At 42.7% G+C, this 25,367-nt stretch overlaps 1 long non-coding RNA gene across 3 annotated transcripts in view; it reads left to right on the top strand.

Moving 5' to 3' along the window:
- Window positions 1–25,367, top strand: part of LOC116596825 — a 243,962-nt gene that overhangs the window by 66,077 nt on the left and 152,518 nt on the right. The window contains exon 4 of one of the 3 annotated variants that reach the window (XR_004288325.1): window positions 10,039–11,737. The exons of the other annotated variants lie outside the window; for them this stretch is intronic. This is a non-coding gene — a long non-coding RNA (uncharacterized LOC116596825). Of the gene's footprint in view, window positions 1–10,038; window positions 11,738–25,367 lie in introns of those variants that run through there. 3 annotated transcript variants of the gene reach the window in all.

Genomic DNA, 25,367 nt, shown 5'->3' on the forward strand with positions numbered 1-25,367 from the left:
CTTTTCTCGGGCTGCTTTCAGGATTTTCTCTTTGTCACTGAGACTTGTAAATTTTACTATTAAGTGACGGGGTGTGGGCCTATTCTTATTGATTTTGAGGGGCGTTCTCTGAACCTCCTGAATTTTGATGCTCGTTCCCTTTGCCATATTGGGGAAATTCTCCCCAATAATTCTCTCCAGTATACCTTCTGCTCCCCTCTCTCTTTCTTCTTCTTCTGGAATCCCAATTATTCTAATGTTGTTTCGTCTTATGGTGTCACTTATCTCTCGAATTCTCCCCTCATGGTCCAGTAGCTGTTTGTCCCTCTTTTGCTCAGCTTCTTTATTCTCTGTCATTTGGTCTTCTATATCACTAATTCTTTCTTCTGCCTCATTTATCCTAGCAGTGAGAGCCTCCATTTTTGATTGTACCTCATTAATAGCTTTTTTTATTTCAACTTGGTTAGATTTTAGTTCTTTTATTTCTCCAGAAAGGGCTTTTATATCTCTCGAGAGGGTTTCTCAATATCTTCCATGTCTTTTTCGAGCCCGGCTAGAACCTTGAGAATAATCATTCTGAACTCTAGATCTGACATATTACCAATGTCTGTATTGATTAGGTCCCTAGCCTTCGGTACTGCCTCTTGTTCTTTTTTTTGTGTTGAATTTTTCCGTCTTGTCATTTTGTCCAGGTAAGAGTATATGAAGGGGCAAGTAAAATACTAAAAGGGTGGCAACAACCCCAGGAAAGAATGCTTTAACCAAATTAGAATAGATTCAAAATCGTGAGGGGGGAGAAAGGGGATAAAAAGAGGTTCAAAAAGGAAGAAAGAAAAAAAAAAAGAAAAAAGAAAAAAAAGAAAAAGAAAAGAAAAGAATTAAAAAAAAAGAAAACACCTAAGAAAAATGTAAAAAAGAAAAAATATATATATTAGATAAACTAGTAAAAAATCGTTAAAAAAGAAAAAGGTAACAGTTAAAAAAGAAAAAATTTACCCGAAGGAGAGAAAAAAAAAAAACAAAAAATGAAAAAGAAAGAAATTAAATTAACTGCAAGACTAAAAAAATATCACAGGGAAAAAGCCATGAGTTCCGTGTTTGGCTTTTTCCTCCTCTGGAATTCTGCTGCTCTCCTTGGTATTGAAACCGCACTCCTTGGTAGGTGAACTTGGTCTCGGCTGGATTTCTTGTTGATCTTCTGGGGGAGGGGCCTGATGTAGTGATTCTCAAGTGTCTTTGCCCCAGGCGGAATTACACCGCCCTTACCCGGGGCCAGGGTGAGTAATCCGCTCTGGTTTGCTTTCAGGAGCTTTTGTTCCCTGAGCATTTTCCGTAGAGTTCCAGAGGACGGGAATACAAATGGCGGCCTCCTGGTCTCCAGCCCAGAGGAGCCGAGAGCCCAGGGCTGCACTCCTCAGTGCGCCCTCAGAGAACAGCGCCCAATTACTCCTGTCTGCCTGACCTCCGGCCGCGCTCCGAGCTCACCGAGCCTGCGACCAGTTCAAGGTAACACCGAGCTGTGAGCTTACTGTCGGCTCTGTCTCTGTAGCCGGCTTTCCCGTTCCAATACCCGCAAGGTCTGCGACACTCAGACACCCCTGATTCTTCTGTGACCCTGCGGGACCTGAGGCCACGCTGAACCCGCGTGGGCTTCGCCCCGGTTTAGCCTCTGGAGCGATGTCCCTCAGTGGAACAGACTTTTAAAAGTCCTGATTTTGTGCGTGGTTGCTCCGTCGCTTGCGGGGAGCCGGCCCCTCCCCCCGGGGTCTATCTTCCCGTCGCTTTGGATTCACTTCTCCGCCGGTCCTACCTTTCAGAAAGTGGTTGTTTTTCTGTTTCCAGAATTGCTGTTCTTTCTCTTCGATCTGCCAATGGATTTTCAGGTGTTTGCAATCTTTAGATAAGCTATCTAGCTGATCTCCGGCTAGCTGAAGCAGTCTCAGCCTGCTACTTCTCCGCCATCTTGACCAAGATCTTCTTTTTTATATATCATTATTTTCTTTATCCTTTCATCCATTAATGGACACTTAGATTGCTTCCTATCTTGGCCACTGCAAATAATGTTGCAAAGGACATGGGAGTGCATATGTCTTTTCTAGTTAGTGTTTTAGTTTTCTTCAGATAAACACCCAGAAGTGGGACTGCTAGATCATATGGTAGTTCTATTTTTAATTTTTTGAGGAACCTCCATACTCTTATCCATAGTGGCTGTACTAATTTACATTCCCGTCAACAGTGCATAAGGATTTCCTTTTTTCACCAACACTTATTTCTTGGCTTTTTGATAATAGTCATTCTAACAGGTGTGATGTTATATCTCATTATGATTTTGATTTGAATTTCTCTGATAATTTGTGATGTTGAGTACCTTTTTATTACCTGTTGTATGTCTTCTTTGGAAAAATGTTTATTCAGGTCTTCTCTCAATTTTTAAATCGGATTGTTTGCCATTGACTTATTTGACTTCCTTATGTATTTTGGAGATTAACCCCTTATCAGATACATGGTTTACAAATATTTTCTCCCATTTGGAAGGTTGTATTTTCATTTTGTTGATTCTTTTGTTGTGAAAAGCTTTTTAGTTTAATATAGTTCCACTAGTATATATTTGCTTTTGTTGCTTTTGCTTTTGTGTTTGATCCAAAAAATCATCACTAATACTGATGTTAAAGAGCTTACTATCTATACTTTCTCTTAGGAATTTTTAAAAACATTTTATTTATTTATTTCAGGGAGGGAGAGAGAGAAAGACAATGAACAGGGAGTGTTTATCCATTTATATTTAATGTGATTATTGGCATTATCAAATTTAAATCCATTATTTTTTTATTGTGTAATGTTAGTCACCATAAAATACATCATTAGTTTGTGATGCAGTGTTCCAAGATTCATTGTTTATGTACAACACCCAGTGCTACATGCAATACGTGCCATCCTTAATACCCACCACCAGGGTCACCCACCATCTCACCTCATTCTCTTCTAAAACCCTCAGTTTGTTTCTCAGAGTACACAGTCTTTCATGGTCCCCCCTCTGATTTACCCCAACTCACTTTTCCTTTCCTTCTCCTAATGTCCTCTGTGTTATTCCTTAAGTTCCACAAATAAGTGAAATGGTATGATAATTGACTTTCTCTGCTTGAGTTATTTCACTCAGCATAATATACTCCAGTCCCATCCATGTTGATGCAAAAGCTGGGTATTCATCCTTTCTAATGGCTGTGTAATATTCCATTGTATATATGGACCACTTCTTCTTTATGCATTTGCCTACTGAAGGGCATCTCAGCTCTTTCCATAGTTTGGCTATTGTGGACATTGCTGCTGTGAACATGGGGGTACATATGGCCCTTCTTTTCACTACATCTGTATTTGTGCAATTGCAGGGTCATAGGCATTGGCCACAGTAACTTCTTTCAAGACACATTTCCAAAGTCATAGGAAACAAAAGTGAAAATGAACTTTTGGGACTTCATCAAGATAAAAAGCTTCTGCACAATAAAGGAAACAGTCAGCCAAACAAAGAGACAACCCATGGAATGGGAGAAGATATTCACAAATGAAACTACAGACAAAGGTCTGATATCCAAGATCTATAAAGAACTTGTCAAACTCAACACCCAAAAAACAGATAGTCATGCCAAAAAATGGGCAGAGGAAATGAACAGACAATTTTCCAATAAAGACCTACAAATGGCTAGCAGACACATGAAAAAATGTTCATCATCATTGGCCATCCGGGAAATTTAAATCAAAACCTCATTGAGATACCACCTTACGCCAGTTAGAGTGGCCAAAATTAACAAGACTGTAAACAATATGTGTTCAAGAGGACATGGAGAAAGGGGACCCCTCTTACCCTGTCGGTGGGAACGTAAATTGGTGCAGTGTGGAGAGTCCTTAAATCTATCTTCTTGCTTTTGGTTTTCTGTTTGTCCTATCTGTTCTCTGGTCTCCTTTTCGTCTTTCTCTGTCTACTTTGGGATTTATTAAATATCTTAAAAATGACTTTATGCAATCTTCTTTGTTGGCTTTATCTTATTATTTTTGTGGTTGCTTATAATTTTACTTGTCTAACTTCTCTTGGTCTCATCTGCACTTGCACAAGCTTGAGCTTCAGTGTCTTCCAAAATTTTATGCCTCTTCTGTCTCACCTTAATCCTAGCTCTGATTTTTAAGTCTTTATTTGCTAACTCAAACCTCTATGAAGTTGTAGGTTGGATTTGGTTGATTTTTCTCTTCATTGGGAGTTCTATTTTCTTGCTTCTTTGCATACATGTGAATTTTTATTAGTTCTGGACATTAAGAGTTTTACCTTGTTGGGTAGTGGATATTTTTGTATCCTCTTAAATATTCTTAAGTTTTCCTCAGAACACATTTAAGTATTTAGAAACAGTTTGATGATTTTGAGTCTTGATTTGAAGATTCTTTTAGGAGCATGCATCTTAAGCATCCTTTACATCTTAGGTCTAGTATTCACTATTACTGAGGCCCCATGAATTTCAGTGTTTTTAGTATGGTTGGTGAGAACAGTCACTATTCCCAGTCTTCTTTTGATGCCAGGCACCATTGCCTCCAATCCTTGGGGTTTGTCTTTTCGTGGCCTTGAATAGTTTGCTTACAAGCACATGCTGATGAGTTCTCAGCTGAGGAGTTGAGACAGGTCCTCTGTGGTGGTTAAGAGTTTTCTCTCTTAGAAGCTCTTTTGTACTCAGCACTGTTCTGTAGACTCTGGTGGACTTCCTGGGTTCACCATTCCATCTCTTCAACTTATGGAGTATGAAAGGCTCCTCCTTAATATTTATTTATTTATTTATTTATTTATTTATTTATTTGACAGAGACACAGCAAGAGAGGGAACACAAGCAGGGGGAGTGGGAGAAGGAGAAGCAGGCTTCCTGCCAAGAAGGGAGCCTGATGTGGGGCTCCATCTCAGGACCCTGGGATCATGAACCAAGCTGAAGGCAGCTGCTTAACAACTGAGCCACCCAGGGGCCCCGGCTCCTCCTTAATTTGAACTCCTGTGCTTTGCCTTGGAATTTGAACATCCAGGATTATAAACTGGGGCAACTTTAGGTCTTGCTTTAATTTTTTTCTCTATCTCTCAGGAATCATTAACTTCTGTTGCCTTGAGTACAGTGTCTTGCAGATCTTTGTTTTACTTATTTTATCAGTTTCTTCTGCTGTTATGTTTCAGGTGGGAGGATAAATCCAGTCCTTGTTAATTCCTCTTGGCTGTAAGCAGAAGTCCCTATCTTACCCATACGAAAGCCCAGTTTTAAGCATACATACCACTTCTACTTAAAACCTACTTGTAGGGGTTACCTGGAGGAACAGAAATTCACATTCTCTTCAGTTTGTTCCATCAGAAATATGCTCTCATCATCAAAAAACTTTAAACTCTAATTTTGTTACTTGAAAGTCAGAGCATAATTTGTCAATGAGTCATTATAAATTTCAACTGGTGGTTTTATCACATATGAATAAAAATAATCACTTTATAAATGTTTTATTTATAAACTATAAATATATTTAACTGTTCACATCTAGTACACACAAATACCTATCACATATTTAGGGATGTTGATAGAGAGAGAGAGAGAAAAGTGCACTGGATTTTGAACAGGATAGATTTGGCTTTTTGAACCTAGTCAACCAAACTCCCCTACCCTCTCCATCCCTGTTTTGTAAGCATTAAATGAGGTATGTGAAGTTCTAGAACATTCAGTAGGTGTTAATAGCTTCCACACATCTCTCCTCTCCCCAAACTCACTATAACCCACTTCTACTTTCTCATTTTATGTAATTTCTTCTGGCTGAAAAAACCATGAACAATAAGACATCAGGGTTATTTCTGAAATACACTGAAATCCCTTTCAGGGTGAGTATTGGGTGGGTAGATTAACAATGTTTTGTAGTCAGTTCTGGGAGCAGCATTTTGCCATATAGAGTTGTTTTTCTTCAGGGAATGCACTTTCCCTTAGTGGTAGATCTGAGTCATCAGCACATTTAAGGAATCATAGCTTCTCAGAGGAGCCAAGACCTTGAAGGATTAGAGGAATGGTGCAACTCTGGCTCCCTGTTAGAGGCTGGGGTTACCTGCAGAGGAAAGGTGATTAGAATGAGCCTGTGGAAGGCAGTAGTAGGTCTGGATTTAGAATCTCCTGTTTCCTGTTGCTGGGATTACTCTTGTGCTGTGAAGAATTCTATCCCCTCAGAGAATGTGTTTCACACAACTAGAAGCAGTTAATTAGAGTCATTTGGGGTTCATCTGCACTGTGACTCAACTAGTGAGGGACTCAAATGCTTTCAGTGTCATCTCAGTTCTGTTGGCAGCAAAGGACAAACAGAAATCACCTGATTGTGTCCATTCTCTTCTTATGTGTAAGATAAGGCCTGCCAAGTTAAATTATGCCCTCAGTCCTTGTTACCATGAATTCACAGTTCAGTATCTCCTTCCTTCTTCACTAAAAAAAAAAAAAAAAAAAAAAATCACACATTTTTCTCTATTAACCAAAATGTGAAAGTCGGAGTTAGAAAGAAGAATTTTTAAATTTCCATAGTGTCTCCTACCAAAGATAATCACTGTTAACATTTGGGATACTTTTTCCCATTAAAAAAATATGATGATTTTTTGCTTTCTGGTTTTTTTAAAAAATTATTTATTTGTTTGTTTATTTAAAAGCTTTATTTATTTATTTATTTGTTTGTTTGTTTGTTTGTCATAGAGAGAGCACAAGCAGGCAGAGTGGCAGGCAGAGGCAGAGAGAGAAGCAGGCTCCCTGCTGGACAAGGAGCCCGATGTGGGACTTGATCCCAGGACCCTGGGATCATGACCTGAACCGAAGGCAGTGGCTTAACCAACTGAGTCACCCAGGTGTCCCTCTGTTTTTTGTTTTTGTTTTTTGTTTTTTTTTTAAAGATATTTATTTATTTTAGAGAGACAGAGAGAGACAGAGAGAGTCTCAAGCAGACTCCAGCAGACTCCCCACTAAGTGTAGAGCCTGACATGGTGGGGGCTGGGCTCAATCCCAGGACCCTGAGATCATAACCTTAACCAAATAAGCCACCCAGGGGTCCTTGTGTATGTGTGTGTGTGTGTGTATGTGTGTGTGTGTTTAACATATAGTTGTGACCATAGTCCATATACAATTTCATGTTTTGCAGTTTTCTTCTTACATTGCAACAGAAGTTTTCCCTAAGGTTATTATAAATTCTTTGTAAAAATAATTTTAGTGGCTATAGAATATTAATAACTGGACTTATAACTTCTACTATAACTGAATTCTAGGACTGAAACTACTAAAGAAAGGTCTAGACTGTTTGATAACATATTGTTTAAATAACAAAATAACGTACGAGTATTATATAAACATGTATGAAGAAAATAATTAAATGTACAAAAGAACAGAAAATAAAAACATGTAGCCACGTCCTGCACCTCTTCTAACCCATGATCCTCTGTTAACCATTTATAACTTCTGTTTTTCTGGAAATTGCTTCTCCAACTATAAGGAAAAGTATTCAAAACTCCTGTTTAGTAATTTCAGTCCTCTTACTCAGTAACAGTAAAAGATATACATCCAACTATCTAGATACCTAATAAATTGCCCAGATAGGTATCACGCAGCCACTAAAATTATTTTATAAAGACTTTGTAATAAACATGGAATCAAGCATGCCTCTATTCTTGATTTTTCAACCAAGACCCATGTATTTAGTCCTCCATATTAAAGTGAAGAATTTAGCTTACTTAAGGTATCCAGTACTTTTCACTTTTTCCTCCTCTCAATTTTTAATATTTATGCTATTACAATTGCTTGTTATTTTGATGAATTTGAATTATGTGCTTACACATCTATTTCTTGGCTTGTCCACTCCTGAGGCATCTTATGGCTCTTGCATCACACAAGAGGAAAAACATGCACTTCTCTGCTTCTTCCCAGCTTCCTTTCCTCCTTCCCACTGTCGATGTCTTGAAGCATCACCTCTTTACATGACAGGGTTGATAAGTTGTCAGTGAGGTTGTTACTGATCTTGGAGCTGCATTGACCAGACTTGCACTAAAATCGGAAATCCAGCGGTAGAAGGACCAGCCAATACTATACATTCCAGGAGAAGGTGGCGGCATAAATGTCCCTGTTCAGTGACTGCATCCCATGAGATCTGTTTACCCAACACAGTGGGTCAACTAGAGGGACGCTGGCCATGCTTTCTGCTGCTCATCTTTTGGAAATCTCATGCTTTCATGGAAGAAGTGCTCACTTGAGTTGGGGTAAGGAAAACACTGGCAGCAGCTTCCTTCCCCTATTTCCCCCCCTGCCTGTGCAGAAAGCTCCTCCTTCTTAGGAGCTGCGTAGATGGATTGGGGGTCCCGCTGAGGTGGGGGCTCCCAGGAGCAGCTAGTGGTGGGTGCCCATTCCCTTGATGATCCCTGGGTGCAGGCCGGCTCCGACTGCTTCTTCCACTGCTGGCTGGGGAAGAGGCTCAGTGACTGGGATCTCCAGTTCTGGTCAGGAGACTGGTAGGATAATCCCTCTCAGGGCTACATGAGGGACACGGGTGGGAAATGCATTGGGGTAAAGCCTGGCAAACAGTTGAGTGTCTTTGTGCTGAGCAGGACCCTGGCTTCTCCTAGGCCATGTGGTATCCATGTTCTCCCTGACAGGTCCATACACAGGGTTTGTTTCCGCTTGTGCCTGTCACTGTTCTAGTTCCTGGGGACGAGAACAAAAAGGAAGAGAATCCCTGTAGGATTTGAAAGTCTTGGAGAGGCAGACAACAAGCAAAATCAATGCCTTTTATGGTGTGGGGCATCAGAAGTTGGTGGGTGTGACGGATAGTGTAGCACAGGGAAGGGGAGGAGCCTGGGTGGGCATAACCTGGATCCCGCTCTCCCTCGGGCTCCCCACTGTCCCCCTCTCCTGCATTGTTATTGTACCTTCCGTACTCTTCCCTATGTTCCCAATCCCTGTGCAGGGAGCTTCCTGACAGCCTTGGGGGTGATGGAGAGACTGCTGCTGTGAGAGGAAGTATGTCCCCCAGCTCCAGTCTGCTGGAAAGGAAGGGCAGGAGAGGGGGTTAGCTCAGGGTTCCCTCATGAGACCTTCTGGAGGGGTCCCAGGCACACCTCTCAGCTGCCAGGTTGGCTCTTGGACTGGGCTTCTTTTGCAAGGAGGAAAAGAGGGTACATCTTCCTTCCTTGGTGGGTGCAGCCCCAGAAGGCAAACTGGGACTGGGTGCTTGTGGGACTGCTGGCAGACAGTGCTCTCAGCATTACCGGGGAAGTTGCCAGCACAGGCAGAGATGGTCCCAGGCTCCCTAGCCACCAGCTTTATTGCTTCAGTCCTCAAATAACCTGCCAAGCCTCTTTGGTGAGATGGGAGTCTTCCTCCCCAGTTGCTGTGGCCTGGCATGAGGCTGACTCAGTCATTCAATAGGCACTGACTAGATGTGCCAGGCTCAGGCTCTGTGTGGGTGTGACCCTGTGCTGCATGCCACCACCAGGCACAGAGAAGGCCCTGTGGGTTCTGCCTGGCTGTCATCATTCCTCATCAGTCCTACAAAGTGGGAGGATTGGGTGAGGGCTCTGAGAGGGTACCAAGAAGGATGTGGGGAAGGAGGAGAGAGCCATTGTAGGCAGGGCAGTGCATGGACACAGCAAGGGATGGTACACAGAGACCAGCCTGGGCACCTGAGTTGGTGGGAGAAGAGAATCGAGATATTTCCAGGACAGCTGGGGATGTCTTTTCATTATTCTTTTGCTCAAAATAGAAATATCTTCCGAAATCAAATTTGACAGGCAGCCTAGGCATTTTGCCTGGGCTGTCTGGAGGAACTGGCTTCCTCGCCTACAGATACTTTTTTTCCTTCCAAAGGAAGAGGAGGTAACATTCTGCTGGTTTAAAAGAAAGTGGGAAGAGGGAGATGTGCAGTGGATGAATTTAGAAGGGTGAGGCTGGGTAAGGTGGGCAAGGGAAGCTAGGATAAAGCCGTTTGGTAGTCAGAAAGGCTGAGAAGGCCTGTACTGACAATTTTGCCCCCTGTCTCCTCCCCTAGAAAAGTGAGTCTTGGACCCCGGGTGCTCAGGGATGCAGCCCCACAGCATAGGCCCCTGGCTCAGATGTCAACGTGAAGACAAGAAGAAAGGTCAGTGGGAAAACCAGGGAAGCAAGAAGAGACAGAGGCAGGGACAGCATGTCAGGCACTTGGGATAGGGGGCAGGGAATGAAGGAGGGGTAGTCAGAGATAGCAACAGGGAGACTCCAGGGCAGAAAGCAAGAACTCAGGTCTGGTTCAGTCACTGCTGTCTGAAAGATTGAGGTGGTATAGACCTTTCTTGCCCTTGCTTGGGTGGTCCAGGCAGCAGCTCTGGGTGAGGCTCTGCATTGTCCCTCTCACCCTCTGTAGCTCCAGACCCTCCATCTGGGATGCCACCTGTTCTCACTATTCTCCCTGGGGCTGCTCTGGGTGAACACCAATTCTAAGTGGGGCTCCTCTCTGGGTTGCTTTCTCTCTGCTGGGGTGGGGTGGGCAGCCCAGGGCTAGAGCTTCTCCTTAGTGGAAGTGCCTAGAAGCCTGAGCCTTCCCCTGTCACCACCGCTCACCAACAGGGCTTGGACCTAAGAAACATGATGCAGGCAACCTATTGTTGCAACAAGAACAGAAGTGCTTTCTTTCTGGGTCTTGAACCTAAAATGAGGAAAATAGTGCCTAAATCCTACATTTGGAAGATGAACAAAAATAGTTCACTAAATGCTCAGGACAGTGCCTTGTAAAATGTGTCCCTTCAGAGGGGAGAGCTGTGACCCCTGAGACTGGGAGCCACTGTGCCCTGTGCTCACAGACCTTCCAATGCACACAGACCTTCCAGTCTTCTTGTTACTGAGGCCTTCAGCAGGTGAGTAGGTACTGGGATGGAGCCCCTCATGGCCTGTAGTGGTCCAGACACTCATCTGCCTGGCTAGCTTTGGTTTCTGTCTCTTACTATTCAATGGCCACCTGTGTTCTACACTAGCCAGCCTTGCCCCTCCTCTGGACACACAGCCAGTCACTGACCTCCATGTAGTGCTGGTCTGTACCCTGCGCTCAAGGCTGATGAAGATGACCTGAATGGCCAATGATAGTACTGCTGGCTAGCCATTAGGCAGAATGCAGTCCAGGGACCTATGGAGAGAGAAGGAGGGGGGTAGGTCCTCAGGGCAGAACTCTGGCATCCTCCTAGTTGACATGAAATGAATAGGAGAGTATCAAGGGGAGAGCACTTGAAGGTGTTCCAGGTGCAAAAGCAACAGGAGAAGAGGCTTGGAGGTGCAGACCCACCACTGCACATGGTTGGAGGGTCCAGGCAGAGGTAGGTGAAGGTGAAGAGGAAGGGAATGTGGAGCTTGAATCTCAAAGGCAGGTTGGGAAGGCCCAGGGGTCTGACTTTGCCTACTCTATGGGGCCAGGTAAATAGGAGCGTGCCCAGATGGCGGGCTCCTATACTGTTCCTCCATGGCCCAGCTTCCCCAGCCACCCCTGACTCAAAAGGAGTGATGGCTATCTTTCCCAGCCCCCATGGGCACCCTCTGCTATGCCTGGAGCCACTTGGCCCCATTAGTCTGCTCTTCCCTGGGCTCTGAGTTCAGTCATGTCTGCCCTGCCTCTGAATGCCTTTTGCACCTGTGCAGGGCCTGTGGCACACTTGATGTGTATGTGTGGAATGGATCAGTGAAAGAATTAAAAATCTCAGGGGAAAATTTCCAAAAGGCAAGAAGGGGCTTTTTTTTTTTTTTAAACAAGGAAAATTAAACATACGCAGTGTTATGCCTCCTATCAAAATTTCATTTAAATGACAATAAAGAAGTAAAAAGAGCAAAAACTTAACAAGAACAAAAAGAGAACCAGAGAGGACATAAAATGGTGTACCTCAGAGACAGTGAAGGTTCCAGACCACCTCAATAAAGTGAATATTCCCAGAGAGTGAGTCAGATGGATTTTTTGGTTTCCCAGTGTATATAAGGTTATTTTTACATTGTGTTATAGTCTATTAAGTGTGTAATAGCATTATGTCTGGAAAACAATGTACGTACCTAAATTAAAAAATAGTTTATCGCTAGAACTGCTAACCATTCTCTGAGCTTTCAGCAGGTTATAATCTTTTTGGCAGGGGGTCTTGCCTGGATGTTGGTGACTGCTAACTGATCAGGGTGGTGGTTGCTGAAGGTGGAGTGGCAGTGGCAGTTTCTTAAAATAGGACAACAATGAAGTCTGTGGCATTGATTTAGTCTTCCTTCTATGAACGATTTCTCGGTGACACGTGATGCTCTTTGAGAGCATTATACCCACAAGAGAACATCTTTCAAAATTGGAGTCAATCCTCTCAAAGCCTGCAACTGCTTTATTGCTAAATTTATGTAATATTCTAAATCCTTTGTTGTCATTTCAATAATCTTCACAGCCACTTCACCAGAGTAGATCCCTTCTAAAGAAACTGCTCTCTTTGCTCATCCATAAGAAGCCACCCCTCATCTGTTCAACTTTTATTATGAGATTGCAGCAATTCAGTCCCACCTTCAGGCTCCACTTCTAATTCTAGTTCTCTTGCTATTTCCACCACAGCTGCACTTATTCTCTCCACTGAAGTCTTGAACACTTCCAAGGCTTCCATGAGGGCTGGAATTAACTTCTTTTAAACTCCTGTTAATGTGACTATTTTGACCTCTTCCCATGAATTAAAAATGGTCTTAATGGCATCTGGAATGGTAAATTCTTTCCAGAAAATTTCCAATTAACTTTTCCTGATCCATCAGAGGAATCGCTATCTATGGCAGCTTTAGCCTTATGAAATGTATTTCTTAAGAAATAAGACTAGAGAGTCAAAATTTACTTGTTGATCATGGGCTGTAGAATGGATATTGCGTTAATAGGCATGCCAACAACTTTAATTTTGTACATCTCAATCAGAGGTCTTGGGTGAGGAAGTGCATTTTTAATAAGCAGTCATATTTTGAAAGGAATCTTCTTTTCTTTGCAGTAAGTGAGTGGCTTCAAAATCTTCAGTAAGTCATGTTACAAATGGATGTACTTTGATCCTGACTTTGTTCCATTTGTAGAGCCCAAGCAGAATAGATTTAACTGTAATTCTTAGGGACCCCAGGATTTTTGGAATGGCAAATGAGCATTGGCCTCACCTTAAAGTCATAAGCTACATTAGGGCATAAGAGAGTCAGCCTGTCCTTTGAAGTCAGGCATTGACTCCTCTCTAGTTGTGAAAGTCTTAGATAGCATCTTCTTCCAATAGAAAGCTGTTTCATCTACATTGAAAATCTCTTGTTAGGTATATTAATTGACCTGCCTTAATGACCCCAGCTGAATCTTCTGGAGAACTTGCTGCAGGTTCTACATCAGCGCTTGCTGCTTCATCTTTCATTTTCATGTTATGGAGATTACTTCTTTCCTTGAACCTCATGAAGCAATCTTTGCCAGCTTCAAACTTTTCTTCTGCAGCTTCCGCACCTCTCTCAACCTTCACAGAATTGAAGAGAGTTAAGTAAAGGCTTTGCACTGGGTAAGGCTTTGGCTTAGGGAATGTTGTGGTTGGTATGATCTTCTGTCCAGACCACTCAAACTTTCTCTGTATCAGATATATGACGGCTTCATTTTCTTCTCATTTGTTTGTTAACTGGAGTAGCACTTTTAACTCCCTTCAACAACTTTTCCTTTGCACTCACAACGTGGCTAACTGTTTGGTGCAAGAAGGGTAGCTTTCAGCATATCTCAGCTTTTGACATGCCTTCCTCACTATGCTTAGTCATTTCTAGCTTTTTAGAGAAAGGTAACTGACACTTTCTTTCACTTGAACACTTAGAGACCACTGTAGTGTTATTAATTGGCCTCATTTCAATATTGTTGTGTCTAAGGAAGAGAGACAGGGCAACAGGTGGTTGGTGGAGCAGTCAGAGCACACATAACATTTATCAATTAAGTTCACCATCTTATATGGGCATGGTTTGTGGTATCCCAAAATAATTATAATAACATCAAAGATCACTGATCACAGATCACCACAACAAACATAGCAATAAAGAAAAGGTTTGAAATTCCACGAGAAAAACCAAAAGGTGACACAAATGTGAAGTGAGCAAATGCTGTTGGAAAAATGGGATCGATAGGCATGCTCAAAGCAGGGTGACTGCAAACCTTCAATTTGTGAAAGATACAACATCTACAAAGAGCATAAAGTAAAGGGCAAAAAAAAAAAAAAGAGAGAGAGAGAGAGAGATACACCTGTATCATATCAGAGGTGTTCAGAATGTTTTGGAAGCCTGGAAGTGGAGGGATAAATAGTAAGCGACTTTGGATACTGGAGAAAGCTGAGAGCTAATCATCTATTATTGGTACAAACCTCCAGGAAGGCTCTTGAATTAAAGGCAGGATTTTGGGGTGGGATTGGAATGGAGAACTGGATAAAAGTTTCAAGGAAAGCTACCCCTTATTCAGGGCCTGATAATAGCCCACCTTAACTGGCTCTGTGGCCTGTGCCTGCTCCCCTTCTGTTCCAGGTGGGCCAATCTGTGGTTTCTGTGCTCCATGGAGATTTTGGGAAATAAGGCAGACTATGGTGAAATCATTAGCACCTGATGAAATCCATGCCATAAAACTGGACCCCTGTCTTCAGGCATGGTCACCCACCCCTCCTGCTGCTGTCAGCCATGTGGCTTGGGGACATCACCATCTCGATGTGATGGTGATGGTCTTCCCCTTGGGAGCCCCCCAGCATCCAGGCTCTTGGCATCCACAGGAGTTACAGAGACCTGGAGGGAAACCCAGGGCCGCGCTGTGGCAGGCAACTCCCTGCCTCTGAGAGCTCCTTGGGCACCAAAGCAGCTTCTGGTCAAAGCTCTTATTTTTCCTGGGCTGCAGATGGGTTTATTGAGACGTGTCCAACACAGGCAGGACCATTTATGTTTCACCTCAGGCAACACAATTGGTCCCCTGGGCAGGCTGCAAAGCACTAAGCTGATTGCTGAGATTGCCTGTGGTGTGAATTTAGCATCCTCTCAGCTTTGTAGCAGTGGTGGTCCTCTGACCCTGTGCCTGGTGGGGACCAGAACCTAGGTCTGTGTGTCCACCCATCATCTTGGGTGACAGTCGCCCTCTCCAAGCATCATCTCATGTAAGACAGCAAGGTGGACAGTGTGGGGGTGGTGAAAGAAAGGACACCTGACAGCTCCTTCAGAGCTCACCTGGCCACCAGACTGCTTTGGAAGACTCAGGTGAACTGGCTCTCCCTGTATGCTACATCATTCCCTCTATGGTTTTTTTGGAGATGGGAAAACAAGATCTTTTATGTATAAAGAATGGATCACTGGAATCTTCTTATGAATACCATCTTCATCCTTTTCGTTGCTCAGGTGGGAGGTCTGGGAATCATCTCACTTCCCTCTTCTCTGGAATCCCACATCAAGAAATATGCCCAGAATTGGGCCTTTCCTCCCACCTCTTACATTTTCCCTGATCCAGGCATCCAGCCACTCTGGCCTAGGTGACTACCATGGCCACCTTGCTGCTTTCATTCTATCCTGCTGTCTGTACCTGGCACTGCAGCAGGAGTGACCCTGTTACACCTGAATCATATTGGCTCTGTCTTCTGCCCAAAACCTCAGTGGCTCTCATCCCTTACAGAGTGAAAACCAAAGTCCTCAAATGCATGTTAACAGCTTTGTGGACTGTCCCTGCAGCCTTCTTGCTCCTCCCCAGTCAAACTCATCTATTCCTTATGGGTGCCCAACTCACCCTGCCCTAAGGCTTCTGCTCTGTACCCCTGTGCAGGCAACATCCACATGCTTGCTTTCTATTCCCCTCAGGTCTCAGAGGCCCTCCTGATCTCAGCAGTGGCCCGCATCTCCACCCTGCCCTCCCTGTTGCCTTTCCCTATTTGGTTTTGTCCACTGCAGTTGTTATTAGCTGACCCAGTTTATATTGACTTGTTTATTGGCATTTTTGAATCTCCTCCCACTGGAATATGAACAGCATGTGGATAAGCATTTCATTTGTTTGGTCAGCTACTGTATCCTCAGTGCTTCTGTCCCAGCATGCACTGACTGGGCCTAGAGTACTGGGTCAGCACAACAGTGCTAATTCAGTGAACGCTCCTTGCAGGCAAGTGTACAGGCTTCCTGGGCTAGTCTTCATTGAGCCCTGAGAAGTCCCCTATAGTTTGTGACCTTTATAGTCTAGGCTACAGGGGGATTTCGTCATGTGGCCTTGGGCAGGTGCCAGTAAGATAGACCTACCTCCTCACCACTGCCAGGCTACTGTTCCCGATTCAAGCTTGACCTCTGGTTCCTTGGCCAAGTTACTTAAGCTTTCTTAGCCTCAAAATGGGAATGACAACCTATCTTCCTCATTGATAGCAATGCTGATGGACAGATCTTCACAATGGATAGAGCAGTGGGCCTGACATTCCTACTTCTGTCCCCAAATGCCACTTCCCCGTGGAACTTCTCTATGATTTCTGGGTGAAGATTTTCCTGAGCCATGGGCCCCGGATTGCTTAACACTCTGCTTTGTAATATATGAACATACCCATTCATGAATTCAGCTGATGTGGGGCATAAAGTGCAATATCAATTTCCTTCAGGTTCATAGCTGACTTTACATCAGTGGTATTCCTTCCACTGCTGCTCTTGAAAATGCTACCCTTTACATTTCATAGGTGGTGGAATGCTCCACACCCTGAAAAAGCAAGTGGCCAGGTGACATTTTTAAAGAGGGGCTGTATACCTCCTTTGCTCATGACCCCCGTTCTTAGGGAATATAGTAAAATATTATGACAACCTCGTATGGTAACAGATGGTAATGATGTTTATCTTGGTGATAACTTTGTAATGTATACAAATGTTGAATCACTATGTTGAACAGCAAAAACTAATATAATATTGTATGCCAGCTACACTTCAATTAAAAAAAAAAGCCACCCAGTAGGAGGAGTCAAGATGGCGGAGAAGTACAGGCTGAGACTACTTCAGCTACCAGGAGATCAGCGAGATAGCTATCTAAAGATTGCAAACACCTGAAAATCCATCGGCAGATCAAAGAGAAGAAGAACAGCAATTCTGGAAACAGAAAAACAAGCACTTTCTGGAAGGTAGGACTGGCGGAGAAGTGAAACCAAAGTGACGGGAAGATAGACCCTGGGGGGGAGGGGCCGGCTCCCGGCAAGTGGCGGAGCAACGGTGCACAAAATCAGGACTTTTAAAAGTCTGTTCCGCTGAGGGTCATCGCTCCAGAGGCTAAACTGGGGCGAAGCCCACACGGGGTCAGCGTGGCCTCAGGTCCCGCAGGGTCACAGAAGGATCAGGGGTGTCTGAGTGTCGCAGAGCTTACAGGTATTGGAGCGGGAAAGTCAGCTGCAGAGACAGAGCTGACAGTAGGCTCACAGCTCGGGGTTACCTTGAACTGGTTGCAGGCTCGGTGAGCTCGGAGCACGGCCGGAGGTCAGGCAGACGGGAGTTACTGGGCACTGTTCTCTGAGGGCACACTGAGAAGTGGGGCCCCTGGGCTCTCAGCTCCTCCGGGCCAGAGACCAGGAGGCCGCCATTTGTATTCCTGTCCTCTGGAAATCTATGGAAAGCGCTCAGGGAACAAAAGCTCCTGAAAGCAAACCCTGGCGGATTACTCAGCCCGGCACCTGGTAAGGGCGGTGCAATTCCGCCTGGGGCAAAGACACTTGAGAATCACTACAACAGGCCCCTCCCCCAGAAGATCAACAAGAAATCCAGCCAAGACCAAGTTCACCTACCAAGGAGTGCGGTTTCAATACCAAGGAGAGCAGCAGAATTCCAGAGGAGGAGAAAGCAAAGCACAGAACTCATGGCTTTCTCCCTGTGATATTTTTAGTCTTGCAATTAATTTAATTTTTTTCTTTTTCATTTTTTTCTCTTCTTCTGCTAAAATTTTTCTTAACTTTTACCCTTTTCTTTTTTAACGTTTTTTAACTAGTTTATCTAATATATATATTTTTCTTTTTTATATTTTTCTTTATTCGTTTTCTTTTTTAAAATTCTTTTCTTTTTTTTTTTTCTTTCTTTCTTTTTGAAACTCTTTAAATCCCCTTTATCCCCCCTCACGATTTGGGATCTCTTCTGATTTGGTTAAAGCATATTTTCGTGGGGTTGTTGCCACCCTTTTAGTATTTTACATGCTCCTTCATATACTCTTATCTGGACAAAATGACAAGAAGGAAAAATTTACCACAAAAAAAAGAACAAGAGGCAGTACTGAAGGTTAGGGACCTAATCAATACAGACATTGGTAATATGTCAGATCTAGAGTTCAGAATGACAATTCTCAAGGTTCTAGCCGGGCTCGAAAAAGGCATGGAAGATATTAGAGAAAACCTCTTGAGAGATATAAAAGTCCTTTCTGGAGAAATAAAAGAACTAAAATCTAACCAAGTTGAAATCAAAAAAGCTATTAATGAGGTGCAATAAAAAATGGAGGCTCTCACTGCTAGGATAAATGAGGCAGAAGAAAGAATTAGTGATATAGAAGACCAAATGACAGAGAATAAAGAAGCTGAGCAAAAGAGGGACAAACAGTTACTGGACCATGAGGGGAGAATTTGAGAGATAAGTGACACCATAAGACGAAACAACATTAGAATAATTGGGATTCCAGAAGAAGAAGAAAGAGAGAGGGGAGCAGAAGGTATACTGGAGAGAATTATTGGGGAGAAATTCCCCAATATGGCAAAGGGAACGAGCACCAAAATTCAGGAGGTTCAGAGAACGCCCCTCAAAATCAATAAGAATAGGCCCACACCCCGTCACCTAATAGTAAAATTTACAAGTCTTAGTGACAAAGAGAAAATCCTGAAAGCAGCCCGGGAAAAGGAGTCTGTAACATACAATGGTAAAAATATTAGATTGGCAGCTGACTTATCCACAGAGACCTGGCAGGCCGGAAAGAGCTGGCATGATATTTTCAGAGCACTAAATGAGAAAAACATGCAGCCAAGAATACGATATCCAGCTAGGCTATCATTGAAAATAGAAGGAGAGATTAAAAGCTTCCAGGACAAACAAAAACTGAAAGAATTTGCAAACACCAAGCCAGCTTTACAGGAAATATTGAAAGGGGTCCTCTTAGCAAAGAGAGAGCCTACAAGTGGTAGATCAGTAAGGAACAGAGACAATATACAGTAACAGTGACCTTACAGGCAATACAATGGCACTAAATTCATATCTCTCAATAGTTACCCTGAATGTTAATGGGCTAAATGCCCCAATCAAAAGACACAGGGTATCAGAATGGATAAAAAAACAAAACCCATCTCTATGTTGCCTCCAAGAAACTCATTTTAAGCCCAAAGACACCTCCAGATTTAAAGTGACGGGGGGGGGGAAAGAATTTACCATGCTAATGGACATCAGAAGAAAGCAGGAGTGGCAATCCTTAGATCAATTAGATTTTAAGACAAAGACTATAGTAAGAGATGAGGAAGGACACTATATCATACTCAAAGGGTCTGTCCAACAAGAAGATCTAACAATTTTAAATATCTATGTCCCCAACATGGGAGCAGCCAACTATATAAACCAATTAATAACAAAATCAAAGAAACACATCAACAATAATACAATAATAGTAGGGGACTTTAACACTCCTCTCACTGAAATGGACAGATCATCCAAGCAAAAGGTCAACAAGGAAATAAAGGCCTTAAACAACATACTAGACCAGATGGACATCACAGATCTATTCAGAACATTTCATCCCAAAGCAACAGAATACACATTCTTCTCTAGTGCACATGGAACATTCTCCAGAATAGATCACATCCTCGGTCCTAAATCAGGACTCAACTGGTATCAAAAGATTGGGATCATTCCCTGCATATTTGCAGACCACAATGCTCTGAAGCTAGAACTCAACCACAAGAGGAAGTTTGGAAAGAACCCAAATACATGGAGACTAAACAACATCCTTCTAAAGAATGAATGGGTCAACCGGGAAATTAAAGAAGAATTGAAAAAAATCATGGAAACAAATGATAATGAAAATACAACGGTTCAAAATCTGTGGGACACAACAAAGGCAGTCCTGAGAGGAAAATATATAGTGGTACAAGCCTTTCTCAAGAAACAAGAAAGGTCTCAAATACACAACCTAACCCTACACCTAAAGGAGCTGGAGAAAGAACAAGAAAGAAACCCTAAGCCCAGCAGGAGAAGAGAAATCATAAAGATCAGAGCAGAAATCAATGAAATAGAAACAACAACAACAACAAAAAAAACAATAGAACAAATCAACGAAACTAGGAGCTGGTTCTTTGAAAGAATTAATAAAATTGATACACCCCTGGCCAGACTTATCAAAAAGAAAAGAGAAAGGACCCAAATAAATAAAATCATGAATGAAAGAGGAGAGATCACAACTAACACCAAAGAAGTACATACTATAATAAGAACATACTATGAGCAACTCTATGCCAACAAATTTGACAATCTGGAAGAAATGGATGCATTCCCAGAAACATATAAACTACCACAACTGAACCAGGAAGAAATAGAAAGCCTGAACAGACCCATAACCAGGAAGGAGATTGAAACAGTCATTAAAAATCTCCAAACAAACAAAAGCCCGAGCCAGATGGCTTCCCGGGGGAATTCTACCAAATATTTAAAGAAGAATTAATTCCTATTCTCCTAAAACTGTTCCAAAAAATAGAAATGGAAGGAAAACTTCCAAACTCATTTTATGAGGCCAGCATCACCTTGATCCCTAGACCAGACAAGGATCCCATCAAAAAAGAGAGCTATAGAGCAATACCCTTGATGAACACAGATGCGAAAATTCTCACCAAAATACTAGCCAATAGGATTCAATAGTACATTAAAAGGATTATTCACCACGACCAAGTGGGATTTATTCCAGGGCTGCAAGGTTGGTTCAACATCCGCAAATCAGTCAATGTGATACAACACATCAATAAAAGAAAGAACAAGAACCTTATGATACTCTCAACAGATGCTGAAAAAGCATTTGACAAAGTACAGCATCCCTTCCTGATCAAAACTCTTCAAAATGTAGGGATAGAGGGCACATATCTCAATATCATCAAAGCCATCTATGAAAAACCCACCGCAAATACCATTCTCAATGGAGAAAAACTGAAAGCTTTTCTGCTAAGGTCAGGAACACGGCAGGGATGTCCATTATCACCACTGCTATTCAACATAGTACTAGATGTCCTAGCCTCAGCAATCAGACAACAAAAGGAAATTAAAGGCATCCAAATTGGCAAAGAAGAAGTCAAACTATCATTCTTCGCAGATGGTATGATACTATATGTGGAAAACCCAAAAGACTCCACTCCAAAACTGCTAGAACTTATACAGGAATTCAGTAAAGTGTCAGGATATAAAATCAATGCACAGAAATCAGTTGCATTTCTCTACACCAACAACAAGACAGAAGAAAGAGAAATTAAGGAGTCAATCCCATTTACAATTGCACTCAACACTATAAGATACCTAGGAATAAACCTAACCAAAGAGGCTAAGAATCTATACTCAGAAAACTATAACGTACTCAAGAAAGAAATTGAGGAAGACACAAAGAAATGGAAAAATGTTCCATGCTCTTGGATTGGAAGAATAAATATTGTGAAAATGTCTATGTTACCTAAAGCAATCTACACATTTAATGCAATTCCTATCAAAGTACCATCCATCTTTTTCTAAGAAATGGAACAAATAATTCTAAAATTTATATGGAACCAGAAAAGACCTCGAATAGCCAAAGGGATATTGAAAAAGAAAGCCAAAGTTGGTGGCCTCACAATTCCGGACTTCAAGCTCTATTACAAAGCTGTCATCATCAAGACAGCATGGTACTGGCACAAAAACAGACACATAGATCATTGGAACAGAATAGAGAGCCCAGAAATAGACCCTCAACTCTATAGTTAACTAATCTTTGGCATAGCAGGAAAGAATGTCCAATGGAAAAAAGACAGCCTCTTCAATAAATGGTGTTGGGAAAATTGGACCATGGAGAAAAATGAAATTGCAGAAAAATGAAATTGGACCATTTCCTTACACCAGACACAGAAATAGACTCAAAATGGATGAAGGACCTCAATGTGAGAAAGGAATCCATCAAAATCCTTGAGGAGAACACAGACAACAACCTCTTCGACCTCAGCTGCAGCAACATCTCACTAGGAACATCACCAAAGGCAATGGAAGCAAGGGCAAAAATGAACTATTGGGATTTCATCAAGATCAAAAGCTTTTGCACAGCAAAGGAAACAGTTAACAAAACCAAAAGACAACTGACAGAATGGGAGAAGATATTTGCAAATGTCATATCAGATAAAGGACTAGTGTCCAAAATCTATAAAGAACTTAGCAAACTCAACACCCAAAGAACATATAATCCAATCAAGAAATGGGCAGAGGACATGAACAGACATTTCTGCAAAGAGGACATCCAGATGGCCAACAGACACATGAAAAAGTGCTCCATATCACTCGGCATCAGGGAAATACAAATCAAAACCACAATGAGATATCACCTCACACCAGTCAGAATGGCTAAAATAAACAAGTCAGGAAATGACAGATGCTGGCGAGGATGCGGAGAAAGGGGAACCCTCCTACACTGTTGGGAATGCAAGCTGGTGCAGCCACTCTGGAAAACAGCATGGAGGTTCTTCAAAATGTTGAAAATAGAACTGCCCTATGACCCAGCAATTGCTCTACTGGGTATTTACCCTAAAGATACAAATGTAGTGATCCGAAGGGGCATGTGCACCCGAATGTTTATAGCAGCAATGTCCACAATAGCCAAACTATGGAAAGAACCTAGATGTCCATCAACGGATGAATGGATCAAGAATATGTGGTACATATACACAATGGAATACTATGCAGCCATCAAGAGAAATGAAATCTTGCCATTTGCGACAACATGGATGGAACTAGAGCGTATCATGCTTAGCGAAATAAGTCAAGTGGAGAAAGACAACTATCATATGATCTCCCTGATATAAGAGGTGATGCAACATGGGTGTTTAAGTGGGTAGGAGAAGAATCAATGAAACAAGATGGGATTGAGAGGGAGCCAAACTGTAAGTGACTCTTAATCTCACAAAACAAACTGAGGGTTGCTGGGGGTAGGAGGGTTGGGAGAAGGGGGGTGGGTTATGGACATTGGGGAGGGTATGTGCTTTGGTGAGTGCTGTGAATGTGTAAACCTGTCGATTCACAGACCTGTACCCCTGGGGATAAAAATATATGTTTATAAAAAATAAAAAATTAAAAATAAATAAATAAATTAAAAAAAAAAAGCCACCCATTCTTTCTGTGGGACAAGTGTAATCCTGTTCTCTGAACTTTATGGTTGTTCTGGGGTCATGTTACTTGATAAGGAGGGGCCTTTCAGCAACTTTGTGCAAAACAAGAGGTTCTTGACTGGAATGCAGCTGGGACTGGAGACCTATGCCATGGAACATAGATGCAGACACTTTCCATGCCGCTCCATTAAACATCCACTCACTGGGCCTCTCAAAACAAAACCAAACAAAACAAAAAACAAAACAAAACACATCCACCCATTGTCAGGCCCCCAGGCTAGTAGACTCTGCTCCTTAGAACCTCATCACACCCAGGAGCATCTTTCAAAGATTCAGGAAATCACAGACAAGTTTCAGAGAGACTAAAAATGTGCTAAAAGTGGCAAGTCCATGCTTGGGAGCCTTGGCAGCCAAAGGGAGTAGGGAGGTGCAGAGGATATGGAACTGGGCTCCAGACCAGGCTTTGTTGAGATTGAACTTCTAGAGAATCTTTTTACAGCCCTGCAGCCATCCACTCAAGTCCTTCATCTCCTGCTGGGCTCTGGATGAGTCCTTAGTCAGTGAGGGAGACAGAAAACAAATGGGCAGGTGCTGTGCTGTGTAAGGTAATGGAAATGCGATAGAAGATCCAGAGTCAAGGGGTATAGGACAAGGGAGGGTACTCAGCCCAAACTCAAGGAGATCCAGGAGATCCAGCAGGAAGGCTTCCCTGAGGAGTTGCCGCCTGAGGATGAGAAGGAACAGGAGCATGAGCTAGCCAGTCTTAAGTGGCAGGCAGAAGAGGTGCAGGGACCCAAACAGAGGAAGGACAGGAGAAAAGCCTGGAAGTGCAATCACTGTGTGCATGTCAGCAATATTATACAATGAGGGGGTGTGAGTTGGAGCTAGGAAGATAGGAGATATCGCACAGGGGATGGAGCTGGATATTAACGAGTTTGGACTTTATATTGCAGACAGAGGGGAGCCACTGTGCGGTTTCAGGCCAAGGAGTGACAGATTGGATTTGGATTTGACCCAGTGGAGGATTGTGGATGGGGGTGGGGGTGGCTGGAGGCACAGAAGCCAAGAAGGAGTCTGTAGCAGCAATCTCAGTCAGATGGGATGTGGTTCTTGATTGGACATGGAAAACAAGCCAAAGGAAGAAGTCCTTTGCAACAGCTATGGGAATAGAAGACACAAGAAACTCTCCAGCTGAGACCTCTTGAGGGAGTCTTCCCTGGGGCCCAGGGTGGCCACCTGGGGGCAGTCAGAGGCTCTAGGGTTGCCAGCTTGAAACATTCCCCTGCTGCAGACCCAGCAGGCATAGTGCTTAAATATTTATTGCAAACAGAAATTGATGTTGGAGAACTAAATTCTCAAAAAGGAAATTGAAAGGAAAGGGAGGGTGGGCCTCTGAATTCCAATTTGTAGTATGCAGCCTCTGCATATTTTATCAACTCCTCTGAGTGTGGAGGGACCAGATGTTCAGGACATTCACACTCCATTGCTCTGCCTGGCAGCAGCTCATTATTCAGGGGTGGTGAAGAAGGTCAGATGCAGAGGTGCTTGAAAAAAGGAAAAGTGAATGAAATCATGATGGACAGGGGGAGGACTTGTGTCAAACTGCTGAAGGAATAATAGATATGAGAAGTGAGTTGAGAATTGAAATGAACATTGGAAAAAGGCAATGGCAATTTCCAATGTTTAGAAAGAGCATTGACTAGAAAATCACCTAGATCTTCATCATTTTACCAGCTAAGAAGTTGAGAAAATGTCTTAATGTTTCTGTATTCAGTGAAGTAGAAATAATATAACCTACAACCATTATTATCATCATTATCACCATCACCATCATCACCACCATCACCATTATTATTACCACCATCACCATAATCACCACCATCATATTACCATGATCATAAACACCATCATCATTATCATCAACACCATCATCACCATTATCATCACCACCATCATCATCACTATCATCACCATCACCATCATCATCATCACCATCATCATCACCACTATTAGCACCACCTTTATCATCATCATCATC

This window comes from Mustela erminea, chromosome 8, assembly GCF_009829155.1.
Source record: "Mustela erminea isolate mMusErm1 chromosome 8, mMusErm1.Pri, whole genome shotgun sequence".
In the NCBI taxonomy this organism is placed as follows: domain Eukaryota; kingdom Metazoa; phylum Chordata; class Mammalia; order Carnivora; family Mustelidae; genus Mustela; species Mustela erminea.